Source organism: Pleurodeles waltl, chromosome 3_1 (assembly GCF_031143425.1).
Source record: "Pleurodeles waltl isolate 20211129_DDA chromosome 3_1, aPleWal1.hap1.20221129, whole genome shotgun sequence".
Classification (NCBI taxonomy): domain Eukaryota; kingdom Metazoa; phylum Chordata; class Amphibia; order Caudata; family Salamandridae; genus Pleurodeles; species Pleurodeles waltl.
This window is the reverse complement of record NC_090440.1, coordinates 1,977,638,735-1,977,654,680: the sequence shown is the minus strand read 5'-3', so window position 1 is coordinate 1,977,654,680 and position 15,946 is coordinate 1,977,638,735. Positions and strand designations below refer to the sequence as shown.

The 15,946-nt window shown below is 44.3% G+C and overlaps 1 protein-coding gene across 1 annotated transcript in view; it reads left to right on the top strand.

Annotated features, from left to right (window-relative positions):
* Positions 1 to 15,946, top strand: part of LOC138285878 (multidrug and toxin extrusion protein 1-like) — a 679,999-nt gene that overhangs the window by 621,880 nt on the left and 42,173 nt on the right. The window lies entirely within an intron of this gene.

Below are 15,946 nucleotides of genomic sequence, written 5' to 3'. Positions count from 1 at the left end.
TGTAAGGACACAGTGTATAATGATTTGCATGGTATGGAATACTGCATGGATTTGAGCTTGCTGCAGGCAATGTTTGTTATTGTGGAAATCAACATCATAAATCAGCCCAGCAAACCATAAAACAGGCACAGAAACAGCCAAAAGACAAGGCCCATACAGTGACCTGTCAGATCACACCTTCGGACACTGCTTGATTGCTCTTTAAAAAAGTATATAATGAATGATGGATGTAATGTTTGAATTAACCTCAGTGACTGGTAATTACTCTGGGATGCATCATCAATCCATTTTTATTTTGCACAGCATGCCACACGAGTTTGGCCTCAGCCATATGAAAATCAGTCTTGATCTCCAACAGCCACAGTCCAGCCTGAACTGCCAAACCAGGTTCTGCCTGAACCAGAACACAAGTAACCTAGGACCGTCCCACCCTAATAAGGGTTTATCAGCCAGGTATAGCTTAGTTCTAGTGACACTGTGCATGTGCCCCACATCTAGGCATACCAGGCCCACTTATGGTGACACACTAAAGTATACAAAAACTGTACAAAAAAGTGATGGATGGAATGCTTGATTTTATCTCAGCCACTGGTAATTACTCAGGCCGCATTCTAATTCATTGTTATTTTGCACACCGTGCCATCTCAGGTTGGACCCAGCCATATGCATATCAGTCTTGCAAATCAGTCTGCTGGGCATACCCACCCCACTTAAGGCAGCACACTTAAGTATTAAAAAAATGTATGGATGGAATGGTTGAATTAATCTCAGCTACTGGTAACACTCAGTCCTCATTCCAATTCATTGTTATTTTTCCTCCGTGCTATCTGAGTTTGGTGGGATTGTCCTATAGGCCAGCCCGACTCTGCTTCCATCTCAAATAAGAGATACATTTTCTTTGTACCATCTGATCATGTTAGTTCCTGGGATTAATGAGCTGATAGTAAATGTTCCATGTCTTCCTTGGTAAACCTATCCTTGATTTAAAGAGTGCCTCTTTCACTTTCCTACCATTCTACAGACCTCTTCAAAAACACCCTACATTTCTCACTGGCTTTATGAAAATAACCTGCAAGGATGAAACCATTACTAACAAAACATAATATTCCAGTATTTAGTGGATGTTTTCATTATTGCTCAAAAAGTGTTAATTTTCACTTTCTTTGATATTTGTGTCATAACGAGTTTCTTTATTTTACCATATTGCCCCCCAATCAGCTGAAATAGATGGTAAAAGTTCCATGACCCTTCTGTCCTTACCAAGAAATGACCCTGTCTACTGATGTAACATGGGTGCATATGCATTACCAGCACCTTTTGACTTTACTAAAATGACATAGATAATACATTTTCAGCCAGCCCTCTTCAGCCATTGGTCTGTTGTTATATAATTGAAAATGTTCTTCTGCTCTCTATAGTATGTCCATAAGGTAGGTGCAGGATTCTGTAGTATGGAGAAGCTAATTCAAGGGAACACGTGCTATAACTGGCCATGCAATAGGGAGGTGGGTGGGTCAATGAGGAATCTGCAGGTAGTTATAATATCCACCAGAAAGTGTTATCAAAGGTAACTAACTACCTTTTCCTTCTGATGGATACTTCTAACTGCAGATCCTCACCTTTAAAATAGATTCCCCAAGCAGTCCCCCCACCAAAGACGGGTGCATGGTCCATCAAACAAATAATTCCAGAAGCAATACGTAAACAAAGTGACCTTCTCTCCTCAATTCAGGGTTCAAACAATATTGCTTTGTGAATGTTTAAAGGGATGCCAAAGTTGCCGCTTTGCAGTTGTTTGCAACTGGTAAGCCTCTCGCCAACGCCGAAATGGAAGAGTTGGCTCTGGTGAAGAGAGCACAAATGTCCTCTGGTAGCTTCTTGTGTGCCATGGCATAGCAGAGCTTCATGCATAGAATTATCCACCTGGACAACAGCCTCTTATGCACTTCCTTGCCCTTCAACCCTCCAACATATACTACAAAGAGTTGGCCATCCAGTCTGAATTCACAGATCCAGTACACATAGAAGCAGACTACTCCCTTGAACCAAGATTGTGAAATCTTTCTTCCTCCTTTGTAAGATGTGGAGGAGCCTAAATGCTGGCAGGGTAATTTTTTGGGGCGGGTGAGAGGGGGTATCCACCTTTGGCAGGAAGGCAACCCTGTTTCTCCACACCAGCTTTTTGGGGAAGAAGGAGGTAAATAGATGCTTCACAGATAAGGCCAGTAATTCACTAACATTTCTGACTGACAGAATACTGATCCGTAAGGCCACCTTGAAAGTTACTAATTGTAAAGGTAAACTGTTCAAAAGGGGAACACGTAAGGAATGTGAGAATAAGTTTGAGGTTCTATTCGGAGTTAATGAATGGAGTAGGGTGTAACTTGTTAATGAGTACTTTTAAGAATCTGATAACAATGGGTGACTCCCTGATCAGGAAATCCTAGAAAGACAGATAAATAACCCTGATGAGTGCCCAATGTTCAATCCTGTCAGGCTAGCAAAATAGCAAATCATAGAATGTCAGATAAACAAGCCTGTAAGGGATTTATTGAGTTTTCAGAACACCTTGTGACAAATGTGTTCCATCTTGAATAGACTGTTTTGGTTATTTGTTTACAAGAACATAATATAACATCCAGCACTTCTGGGGCCAGGAAAAGGCACTTATGTTGCACCATTCATTCTCCAGGCATGCCGGTGTAGCCTCTGGAGGCTGGAGTGAAGAGTCTGCCCCTGCGACTGCAAGAAGGAGGTGGAGCAGGGGTGCACAGGGAGGGGTGAATGAGTTACGCATATCAAGCGCCTTTGTGGCCAGTCTGGGGCGATTAGGATTACTTGAGCCAGGTCAAGATGAATCTTCCCCATCATGCGAGGAATCAAAGGTATGTGACAAGGTGCATAATGAAGCAGTAAGTTCTACCTCATACAAAATATGCCCTCCAATGCTTGCTGCATCAGATACTAGAGAGCACAGAATTTCTGGCAGTGTGCCTTCTCATGACTAGCAAATAGCTCTATCTGAGGATTTTCCCACAGCTGGAAAATGTTGTTGACTACCTCCATATCAAGACGCCACTCATGATTGGCCAGATGACGCTAGCTGTGACTGTCTGCTCCTGCGCTGAGCACTCGGGCCAGGTTATTTGCTAATAAGCAGATCTGATAATCATGAGCACAGGACCAGAATTGCAGAGCATTTTAACAGAGGAGATGCAACTCTTCTCCCCCTTGTTTGTTGATGTACCACATTGGGGATGTGTTGTCTGCTAAGATCTGGACCGTCTGACTTCGAATGGATGGGAGGAAGGCCTTGAGTGCCAGACGTATTGCCCTTAATTGCAACAGATTGATGTGCAACAGTTGTTCCTGTGGAGACCAGAGACTTCTGATCTCCAGTTTCTCCAGATGGGCTCCCAACCCTAGAATGGAGACATTCGTGATCAGTGTTGTCACCAGATGGAGAAGGTGGAATGGCTTTCATTGCATAAGGTTGCTGTTCACACTCCACCAACATGGATCTTCTACGGTGTTGCTGCAGATTTTGATACCGCTTTGGAGATCTCTGATGTGTTGGCACCACTGTCTGCCTAGGCAGCAATGGAGGGCCCTCATGTGCCAGCTTGCTAGGGTGCCCAAGATAACGCAGCGGGCTAGCAGACAGAGGAGGCGTAAGACCATCAGAAAATGAATGATCGCTCCTCTCTGAAACATCGGGATCATAGCCTGAATATCTTGAACTCTCGGGGGAGGAAGAAACATTTGAGCCGATGTGTGTGACAGTAATGCCTCTATAAACAGGATGTGTTGAGATGGCCCAGGTGACATTTGGGCTTGTTGATTGTAAACTGCAGGTTTAACAACAGAGTGGTTGTTACCCACAAGTGGTGGGAAACCATCTCTGGAGAGCTGGCCTTGGTGAGCCAGTAATCCACATGGGAAAATGCTAGGATTCACGCCAATCTGAGATGGGTCACAACCGCAGCCGTGCCATGACCTTTGTGAAAACTCAAGGGTCATAAGTGAGAGCCAATGTAAGAACAACAAACTGGTAATGTTGGGATCAACCGTGAAGCAAAGATAGTTTCTTCGTGACTGCAGGATATGGATATGGAAGTAAGCATCCTCCAGGATGACAGACACCATCCAGTCTTCCGCTTCCAGAAAAAGCTGAATCTAAACTAGGAACAGAATTTTGAATTTTTCCTTTTTGAGGAACAAGTTAATGATCCTGAGGTCTAAGATTGGATGAAGGCTGCCATCGATTTTTAAGGACCAGGAAATACCAAAAGTAGAACGCCTGTCCTCTTTTCTGTTCTGGAACCAACTCAACTACACACTGGGAGAGCAAGAATTGAACTTTTTGTTGGAGTACTTGTAGATGGTCTGATGGGAGCATATCTGGTTGTGGGGGAAAAGGAAGGGGTGTTTGTTGTACGGTTAGGGCATAACCCCTCTCCACAATTTGTAAGACTGAAAGGTCCGAAGTTATGGCCCTCCAAACTGTGGAAAGGAAGATACTCATTCTCTAATGGGTTGTGTGTTTTCGGGTCAGACTGAACTAGGGTTCTTCCTTGCGATGCCTGGGGACGAGGAGGAGGAGGTAGGAGGTAAAAGCGGGATAGCATGTATTTAGCCATATTCTTGTCTCTTATATTGTTTCTATAAGGTTTTGGCTATTGTTGCTGATGTTGTTGAGCTGCGAACTGTTGAAGGCCTTGAACTGAAAAGCCCGTGGTTATGTTTGGAGACCAAGCGATCTGGCCATGGCTTTTCTATCTTTAAACCAAAGAGTCGAGATTTGTTGAACTGTAGGTCCATTAGTACAGTCTGCAAATCTGGAGAAAAGTCTGAGTTCCTCAGCCAGGTGCAATTTCACAGGGAACTGGATGTCCCAATGGCTCTTGTCACTGAATCCGCGATGTTCAGGCATGACTGCAGCACTGGCTTTAAAGCAGCCTTACCTTCTCCAATGAGCTCTGTGAACTAAGTGTGCAGGGTGCCTGAAAGCGTGGGAATGACCGCCTGTGCAGAACCAAATAGGGGATCTACAGGTGGCATTTATGGATTTGAAAGCCATAATCCTTGCAGAAATAATTTTCTTTGAGAATTGTTCCAGCTTCATTGATTCTATATCATCTTTGGTGGATGGAAAGGAGCCCAGTAGCACTTTAAAGGAGTAAGAGGCCTACACCACTAAGCTCTCCAGAGATGGATGAGTCGATAATAAGCTGGGATCTCCCAGGGCTGGCTTATATCACCCTGCTCTAGGGTCCTCTTGAGGGTCCTCCTCCCCAAAGTAATAAATGCCTTCTCCTAAGAGTAGCTAAGCCTCTCATCTGGAGTAGTGGGGCATCGGTGGTAGCACCAGCAGATGCAGAGATATTGGTTGCGTCAGCTGCAGCACTAGCAGGTCAGTGTGTAGTGCCAGTTTGTGATGCGCTGGTGATGTCAAGGGGGGGCAGTGTTCTTGTCTGCGGTGTCGACAAGTTGTTGGTATCTGGCTCAGAGGATGGGGAACCCTGGATAAACAAAGGAGGTGGCTTCAGTCTCTGTTTCGACCATGCTGCATAGTTGCCATTGAGTTTGGATTTGCCAATGTCACAGGAAGCAATGACACGAAAGGTGTGAAGGGCACAGAGTAGCAGGATGTCAGCAAACCTCCTAAAGAGTATGCCATCTTACCCGTTGGGCTAGCCAGCACACCAGATTGGATAATGGCCCTGCTGTAAAAGCTGGGGCCCTGGAGATGGTGCTACAGTTGATCGAGTGTCTGGAAGCGGCGCCAGCTCAAATGGAGCCACAGGCACCAGAACTTCTGTTATTTCTTCCACTGGTTTTTGATCCAACGTCAGTTGAAGCTGAAGTTGAAGGTTGCGGTTACTTACTTCTCGATGTGTGGCAGTGAGATTCATGCCTCCTCTTCGTGTGTTTTCTTCAAGAAGATTTTAACAAAGTTGGTGACTCTGGTGTCTTCAGCCTCGGTCAAGACTTGCTGCATCCATTTTGTTTTTCTCTTACTCTGGCAATAAACATCTTGGTCTGCTGATATCCTAGACAGATCCTTGGCACGATAGGCAGATGTTGTGTGGGTCCGTAATGGACATCTTCCCATCACAGTCCTGACCTGACTAGTGCCTTTTCGATGGAAAACTGCATCTAAATGGTTTTTTTTTTCAAAAACCCTGCACAATGTCAACACTTCAGAACAGATTAGAAGAGCTACAGAACGTGTCAATCGGGCGGAAAAAGAAAACCGTCATCAACACACTTATGGGGACACTTGTGGCTTTAGTGACATCATGAGGTGTCACATGCAGTGCCGAGATGGAGTAAACGTCCCCTTCTGAGGTGTGAGAGCAATTGAAGAGTTTTGGGATCCAGATTGCCATATGGGATATTCAAAAGGTGAATAATCTGCAGGTGGAAGTACCAACCAGAAAATATTTTTATGTTAGGCTATTTTGTATATTGGCAAAGATGAAGCTGCTCCACCAATATTAAAGTTTTACAAAAGCGATGACAAAATGAAAAAATACTGAAAAAATCAAAGGACTGGCAGCCAATACTAGACTTGTGGACTTTGCCAGTGCTTCTTGTGATTTGTAATAATGCGCTCATAGATTGTGTGGCTGTAGATAAACATGCTCTACATACTCCTGCCATCAACATTTGGGTGCAAATGTTTGCAAGTTGATTTTCTTTACAGATATTTTTGAGTCGCATGATCTATAGTGACTCTACACTTAGCCCACAGTTCACCAGGACAAAGACTCCACCTGAGATTAGTTTCATTGAGTTAAGGTGTTCAAGTGTCAGCTCCGGGGTCAGTGGCAATGCTAGCCATTGGGGATTCAACCAAAACAGCAGAAAGATTTCTGAAGGTAGTGCCTCTCTCCGGTGGCAGCCGTTGACCTTCAATTACAGGTTTGAGACATCTTCCCCAGACTGCGACTGAAACGATTTACCTTGGAGGCATTTCCTCATCGAGGCAGCTCCATCTAGGAATCAGGTTGAATCTAGAGAATGACTCTGGGGGATATTATGGAAAGAACACCATTCCAATTTTGCCCTAAGTGCAATTCAAAATTCTCCCTGTCAGGTCAACATAGGGTTTGCAACCTGTACTTGGCCCTCAAACATGAGCCCGTCTGCTCAGTGCGAAAAGTGATTCAATGCAAAAAGACTATTTGGCATCACCATTAGCACCACTTGTGACTCAATTAATTGCAGCAGCAGGAGTTGTCCAAGACAATGGTTCTGTTGGGGCAGGATTAACTTTTCAGAAGCACAAGGAGGAGGCAGGTCCATCAGGCCTAGAGCCGGTCTTGTATAGTGCCCTACTCACCCATAGGGTCTCAAGGTGCTGAGGAGTGACCCCACAGATCAGTCGAAGAGCCATGTCTTGAGGTTCTTCCTGAACTGAGGCAGCGATGCGACTGTCTGAGGTGCAGTGGTAAGGTTTTCCAGCTTTTTGATGCTAGGTATGAAAATTATCTTCCTCCAGCTGAGGACTTCTTTATTCGTGGTACGTTGGTGAGTGACTGTTGGGACGAGCAGAAGGGTCTAGGAGGGGGGAGTACCAGTTGATGCGGTTGTTGAGGTAGTTGGATCCATTGTCATGGAGAGCTTTGTAGGCGTGTATGATGTGTTTGAAGTTTATCCTTTTCTTGATGGTGAGCTAGTGGCGGTTCCTCCGGTGTTCTGTGATATGTTCTCTGTGGGGGAGGTCTAGGATGATTCAGGTGGCGGTGTTCTGGATCTGTTGTAACTTATTCAGGTTTTTCGTGGAGGTTCCAGCATAAAGGGCGTTGCTGTAGTCAAGTCTGCTTGTGATAAGGGCGTGTGTCACGGCTTTCTGGCAATCGGTTGGTATCCATCTGACAATCTTTCGGAGGAGTTGGAGGGTGTGGAAGCAGGTGGAGGCGACGGAGTTGACCTGCCAGGCCAGGGTGAGCGTAGAGTCGAGGATAACACAGAGGCTGCGTGCATGGTCCGTAGGGGTGGGGGGTTTGCCGAGTGTTGAGGGCCACCAGGAGTTGGCCTAGGCCAACGGTAAGGGTCCCAGGACAGGGAGTTCAGCTTGAGGCAGCTTTCCCTTATCCAGGTGGCTACTGCTTCCATCCTGCCTCTGAAATTCTTCCTGGCGGGTTCTCCGTCAGGGAGAGGATCAGTTGGGTGCCATCAGTGTAAGAGACGATATTCAGCCCATATTTTCTGACGATGGGGGCAAGTGACACCATGTAACTGAAGTTTGAGGAAAGTAACTACCCACATGCCAACACAGGGGCTCCAAAACAAAGACCACACCCCAGGGCCTCTATTCTACCTCCTGCACTAGAGTGTCAACCCCCAGGGGTTCGAGACCAGAAGCGCTCACAGATAGAGGCTGAACATCACTCCTGAGGGAATTGGGCATGGAGCCCTGAGCCTTCCCTCGAAAGACACTGACAGTCAGGTTTGCTCATAGAGCTGATATCTCTTGCCCCTGAGAAGCCCACTTGGTCCTGAGCAAGCCTCTGGTCACAGGCTTCGAGCAGCGTCGCATATCAGGCCAGCCCAAACCCCAAAAAATATCACATCTCAGTGCCAAAATCCACTTCTAAGTCAACACCCAAGAGCATCCCAAAGTCTGCTCTGAAAGAGCCTCCAACTCTGAGATCAGACTCAAGTGAGGCCCTGATTGTCCTGTAGCTTCCAGAGGTACATGATGTGAGGCAGAAGAAACTCTTTATTCATCCCTCTGCAGGGAAGATCCTGAACACCCTCATAGGAACAACCACGCACTGCATAGATTCCTAAAAATATATGGCTTACATTTGAGGGGCAGCTCTCCCAGGAGGCACCAACCTTCCCCCTCCCTCCCAAAAAGGTTTAGGCCAGAGCCAACTGCACCACTTCTACACTACCACCACTTGCTTGCTTCACACAATCTCACCTCTCAGTCACCTGCACCTCTTCACATTAAGGGCACACTGACTCAAACCAAGGCAGCCCAATCAAACCTTGGGACCATAGTTATAAACCTCTACACAATAAAGTCTTGCTCCTGCAACCACACTACTGTGTATCACACAGTTATACAGAGGCAACACCACACGATAATGTGAAACGTCATGCAGTACAGGACAAGAACAATGTATTGGTCATGACTCTATCAAGGACTAAAAGGTCTGTCGAATACTGTACCATGCTCCACAACATACTTAAGAAATCAGGAGATAATCGTAAAGACCCTGTCAAGGCAAGAGTCCTCACCACCCCCAGTCAAAAAGAAATACAAAGTGGCATCAGATGACCTAATCTACATCAGGGCGAGGTTCAGCCTGACTCACCAGTGGTCCACGTGATTAGTAAAAAACAGCTCAGGCGACAACAGATGCTCTTCCCCAACTAGGGAGAGTGTAAGAAGATCGATGCAGCTGGAAGCATGCTGCTGAGCAGCGCAGCTGCCACACAATGGAGGATTGCCAGTTCAGTTGGACTACTCTCCAGGTATGATCATCGTCTCTGGGAGAAGACGCAGGAGCTAGTCAAACACATCCCCGAAGTCCATTACAAGAGAAGCCAAAAGCTTCAGGTCCCGCTAGACTCTGTAGGTATTGCTGAAGGGAGATGAATACCAATGTCCTACTAGGATGACACGCGTATCTCAGAGTCTCCGACTTCGGGCCAAGGTGCTGCAGCATTTCCTTAGTCTGTCCACCGACTTTGAGCATTTCTTTGGCCCTCATGTCAATTCCATGCTTGAAATGATAAAGTACATCGAAACTGTGAAGGCAATGGCAATGGGCCCTCTACAGACCTCAATTTTCAGGTCTGCCTTCTGAAAGCCAGTGTCCTGGCCGACTCTTGCCAGCTAACCTCGGTAGTCTGTGCTTCTAGAGATGTCTGTAAATGCACAAGAATATCTTCCGCTGAGAATCCTAAGACTCAGCCTCAGGGTCACCTCAAAGATCCAGGCTTCAGGCAACTGAACCTAGCTATCTGGCACCTGAGGGCTTAGTGTTTGGATACCTAAAACCTCTGAAATGTCTGCAGATTCTGCACCAGTGCGTAAACCTTCCACTTGCACATTTTATTCAGCTAAGTGGAAACTATTTGTCCATTATTTCATTGTAAAACACATATAACCCCCCCCCCTCTAAAGTTTCTGTGTAGGAAATCATTTGTTACTTGTTGCATTTTCAAAAAGTAGGATTGGCATACTTGTCTATCTGTCTGCATCTAACTACGGTAGCATCATATATTCACACTAGGAAGCATTTGTCTCTTTTTAAAAATGTTGTTATGAAGGCCTTCATGGCGTGCCTTACGAGAGCAATTTCTACAAAAATGCCTCCAGCTCCTGCTTTGAACCATAATCTAGTTCTCATCAGACTTACTTATTTAAAGAGTTTTATAGAGCACAAACATGACCTTAGGGCATCAGAGTACTGTACATAAGTGAAAACTTTAATGTAACCCATTACATGACTAAAAAAACGTATCTGAGTAACAAACCATTACACAAGTTCTTTATGGTTGGTCTTCCAGAGGCTGGTGGTAATCCAGTGTAAGGTAACCAAAGGGCCATCATTCATGGTCGTCCTACTGGGTTGGGGGGGTGCCTTCGCTATTCTTGTAGGCTGGGGTCAGGCAAGAGAGTCCACCCAGAAGTCAGGCTGTTCAGGGGTCGTCTTTGGTTCCTATTGTTATGGTAGGAATCTCCTTATTAGAAGTCTTTCAACCTATTTCTTGCAGATAGAGGTCAATGGGTTTGACAATTGTTTTGACAGGATAGAGTTCCTTGTCGGCAGATCATGAGAATGTGTGTGTGTGTGTGTGTGTGTAGGTCTTCTGTTTTCAAAATCTGGGAGGTTTGACTCGGAAGGAGTTCGCACTTCTAAGATAGTGATTTCCCCCTGATATTTGGATCTTGCCTGCTAGATACCGGGGTTCACAGTTGTGCAGGGCTTTGTGTGTTAGCAAGTTATTTATAGCTGGGCACTAGATTCAAATGGGAGCCATTGAGAGACATTAGAGGAGGGATAATGTGGTCAAAATGTCTCATGCCTGTAATTAGTTTTGCTGGTGCATTGAGGAACGCCTTGAGTGCTGCTGTTCTTGACTAAGAAATTCCAGTTAAGGTCACACAGCAAGACGATGAGAGATGGTACTGCTGTCTCTAAGCCTGGTGGTGGGGTGAACAGTTGTAGTTTCATCGGTAAGTAGAGTTGGAAAGACGCATTGCACTCAGCTGTGCTGACGTGCTTGTATGTTGAAGTTTCTATCAAGGATTATCCTGAGGGATTTAGTTGATTGTGGGATGATGGGTTTGCCTTTGAGGGCAGCTAGGTAGCTGAGCTATTCTTGGATGGGTGGAGAGATGGGTCTGAATTCTGTTTTCAGCAAGTTCAGCTTGAGGTGGTTTTGAGACAGCCAGGGTTGGGTTTTTACTTGTGTTGTTTAGTCTGATGGTATTTTCCCCAGAGAGTGTCTTTAAGTTTAGCTGTGCATCACTACTATACATCTGGTACGTACGTTCCCTTGTTTGATGATTTCCAACAGTAGTCTGGGAGAAAGTAGCCTCTTGCTAGCATGGTTACCTCAATTTTTGGCCTGTTTGTCAGTGTGTTTGGTCTGTGTCACTGGGATCCTGCTAGTCAGGACCCCAGTGCTTATGGTTTGTGCCCTACACGTCAGTATCTTTCACTGTTTTTGTCAGTTTGCTTGACTGTGTCACTGGAGTCCTGCAAATCAGAACTCCGGTGCTTATGCTCTCTCTGGTTCCAAATTTGTACTTACACACTGGTAACCCAGTGTTCCACTCCAAATTGGCATACTGGACCCCCCTTATAAGTCCCTAGTATATGGTACCTAGGTACGCAGGGCATTGGAGTTCCAGGGGAACCATATGGGTTAAAGCATATCTTTTGCCACCTATAGGGAGCCCATGCAAAGACTTCCTCACGACTGCCATTGCAGCCCGAGTGAATAGTGTAAGCATTATTTCTCAGCCATTTTCAATGCACCAGGTCTCTTAGAAGTCACCTATATATCAAACCTTCAGACCCTGAAGGCTAGGTGCAAAGTAACTGTGTGTGAGGGCACCCCTGCCGGTTGAGCGTGACACAGCTGACCTGATTCCACTCTGCTCTTTGACAGGCCAGGCCTGCACAGCTGTTGTAATGAGATTCATCCCACTGCTAGGACTCAGATGGCATGGGATGATTTTCGGAAGAGACTGACATGCCCAATTCTATATGCCCCAGAACAACTATTGGTTCAATACAAACTATATTAACCTGCTAATGTCACACAAGGTGAAAACACTTTGGACAGTGGGGTTGGGTTGACCTAACTCTGATGAGGATTGGGTATATTGCAAAACCGAAACTGTGCTATTAGCCCCCAACAGAAGGCTGAAACTATTGCATTTCAAATTCCTGCATCAAGTTTATAGTACTCAAATGTAATACTGCAATATAAACTGATTTGAGATGTGCTCAATAGATGCTGACTTTGTCCACCTGGTTTGGAGCTGCTCACAGATCAGCATGTAGTGGGTTGAGGTTATCAGACGTATTTACTAAATAAATGACTGAAATGGCTATCTCCCCCATATCCTTTGTGGGGATGTACTAGGCATGTGCCACAAAACTACGCTGTTTTATTTCAGTTGCTCTGCTTCGGGAAAAAAGGAGAGTCGCTTGTGTTTAAGGGATGGACTATGTCCCCTGCTGTAAAAACGTGTATATCTGATTCTACTACTTCTGCGTTAAAGAAGGGAGGGTGAGATAGGGAATGTGAGACTGTGGGGTATTTAGTGGAGTTGAGACCTCCAGGACTGCATTTAGCAACTCTCTATTCCTTTCTCTACAGCGCGAGAAGATGAGGTTGGATTTTAGGGCTCCTTTTCTCATATAGAAATAGGTATCGGACATGAGTGGTCTATTAGTAGTCTGTGTTTGAATATTTTCTTGCTGCACTCTTGAAGAGCTTGAGTGGGTAATTCGTTTGGAAAGAGTTGGGCCGGATTCTGGCGAAAGATGGTACCGTCGAACCTTGCTAATGGCCTGTGTTGCACGTCACAGGCAGGCAGCCGGCTCAATCCGGCCGCGTTTCTGTGGTCCCTGTTCGCGGTGGTGTAGTTACTGACAAGAAATCATGGCCTTTCCCTCACCCTAGTGCGGGTCTCCTCCTATTTTCCTAATCCTCTGTCTGTGATTAATATTGGACCCATTCTCGCATCTGGGTGTGTTTATTCCATATTTCATATTTCCTTTTCCTTTTGTGCGGGCTCCCTATTTCTGTCTCTTGTCAGAAAGGTTTGTGAGCATAGGTGATTTGTGGAGTCGAGTTAGATTCCCACGCACACTTTATCTCGTTTTATGTAGCCCTGTTAGGACGATAGACCTGTTTACAATCTCAAACGTTGGTCATAATTGCTCGTTGCCGGGTCTGAATCCTCTCTGCCCATCTAAGAAGGGTGAGCATCTGATACTGATTGAAGTACCGTGGGTAACATTTCTTCTATCTGACTTATCTTAAGTCGCTGCCTGCCAGTCTCATTCTCTCTGTAAAGAAGTTGGGGGAAAGCCTGCTACTGTTTCCTGTGCCATAAGTCTCATTACCGGGTTTCAGGGTAGGTCCACATTCTCGACGGGCCTGTAAGATCTTTCTCTTCTTCTGTGGGTAAAGCCCCCTTTTCATGACCATGTTCTGCAGAGCTCTGTGTGATGGTCATCCTCTGTTTCTGTTGTCCTGGCTTTTTGACTTCCCTCTACTGTCAATGAAGAGTCCCCTTTTGATTTCTGTCTTCTAGTAACAATACCGGTGAGTAGTCTTCTTTTTGTTTCTGCCTCCTAATGAGGGAGTGTTCCAAAATGTCTGCCGCAGCTCATTCATGTTTATAGCTACAGACTGGAGAGAAGAAAGAGATCAGTCCTTCTTTAACTTCTGCACCTTAATATAATTCATAAAAACATTACAGTACAGCTGTCACCTAACGGTTTAATTATCACTGTTTTTTTTTTTTTTTTTAAATAATCAAATAAATATATATATTACAAAATGATGATATACCGTGCTCTGTTCTATGTCTTAGAAGAACTGTGCCCCACACACACGGTGTCTTTGAACTTAAGTTACATAATTAAATCTTTATATTTCTTAGGAAATACTATCGGTCTACCTAATCTTGTTGCCACTGAGACTCTATTATGAGCTGAGATCCCAGTTATGGAATTATAATTTTCAATACTGTTACTGTGCTTCTTTCACTCTCTGTGTCCGGTCTTCTTCTTTTAGATTAATTAATTTCTGATGGTGGATGTCTGTGGCATAATAGTGATCCCAGGCCCAAGAACCCATATATGAGCCCCCAGTCCTCCTTGTCCTACTTTCATACTACTATACTTTTATAGCATGCAGTTCTTGTCATGGAAGGTAGCTTTTCTAATTGCTAATACATCTCTAAGGGAATGTAATGAGTTGGAGGCTTTGACTATAGATGACCCATTCATTCATATTCATACAGATAGGGAAGTCTTGGGACAAACCCAAGTCAAAGTGGTTTCTACTTTTCAGGTTTACCAGTATATTGAGTTGCCCATCTACTTCCCTCACCTAAATTATTCTGTGGTAGAAAGAGCAGTAGACACATTAGATGTCAAGAGGGTGCTTATGTATTAGATTGACAGGACTAAATTCATCCATAACATAAATCAGCTGTTTGTGGCTTTTGCAAATCCTCTCTTGGGAAACTCTATTTCCGAAGCAGGCATTGCAATATGGATTATTGAATGCATTCAAGTACTCAGTGCTAACGCCAAGCACACACTACATGTACCACCTAGGGTGCGTTCCATTTGCATAAAGGGAACCCCTATAGGCTGCTACATGGTCAGCACACCTCTTGTTCATTAAATATTACTGTGTGTGCATTCAGGCCCACCAGCAGGCTTTAGTTAGGTAGACAGTGTTGAAAATATTATTTAAAACATCTTCTTCATCGGCTCCTTTTCAGCCATTTAGGGAGTGTAATTGAGCTACAACCTGCAAAGAGCAAGTGTATCTACTGCTACAGATGCAATTAACAGAAAACATTACTTACTCAGTAACCATCTATTTGTAGCGTGTAGTTCTGTAGCTTGACATCCAGCAACCCAGCAATGATCACAGATATGTTCACTGTGGTTATATTCCACAGTATATACTATTCTGTCTTCAGTACTATACTCCACATACACTAATCATCCACTAAGTGGAAAATAATCTGATGTGGAGACTTTTTCTTGAAGCAGTCCCAACAAGTCTTGTGACTTGAAACCAACTATGAAAAAACCAACTTGCAAATGCAGGTGTCTAACACTAGATAGCAGGAATGTTCAAATCATGTGAATCTACAGCACTATATACTGTGAATCGATGGTTACAGTGAAGTAACATTTTCCTCTCAAACCTAGCTGTCTACTAGCAAAAAGTGTTATATACGTCAATGAAAAAAATCCATATAGAGGTTACTTTATTTCCGTCACCGTGAAGGCTCAGCAGAACTTGTAAGAGCACAGATGTTCTAGTGAATATAAATATATATATATATATATATATATATATATATATATATATATATATATATATATATATATACTTAGTATATATACTTTAACACAAATAACTGATGATGCTGAAAGAGTAGAAACATGCCACACAAGCCACAAATTTAAAGCAAATCACAATAAATGTTCTACTACTTCATGGGTCTAAGAATTATTCCCTGGTGATAGTTTTTCCTCTACACATGGGCCCAAACATGGCTGAGGTATGATTAAAAAAATACAAGCAACAATTTATTGCAATAATTTTGCCCATTTATCCTAGCTAAATGATGCTCACTCATATGATCTCAGAAAACTGAAAGACAGATTCAGCACTGCTAACATTCAAATATATGACCTAGGAC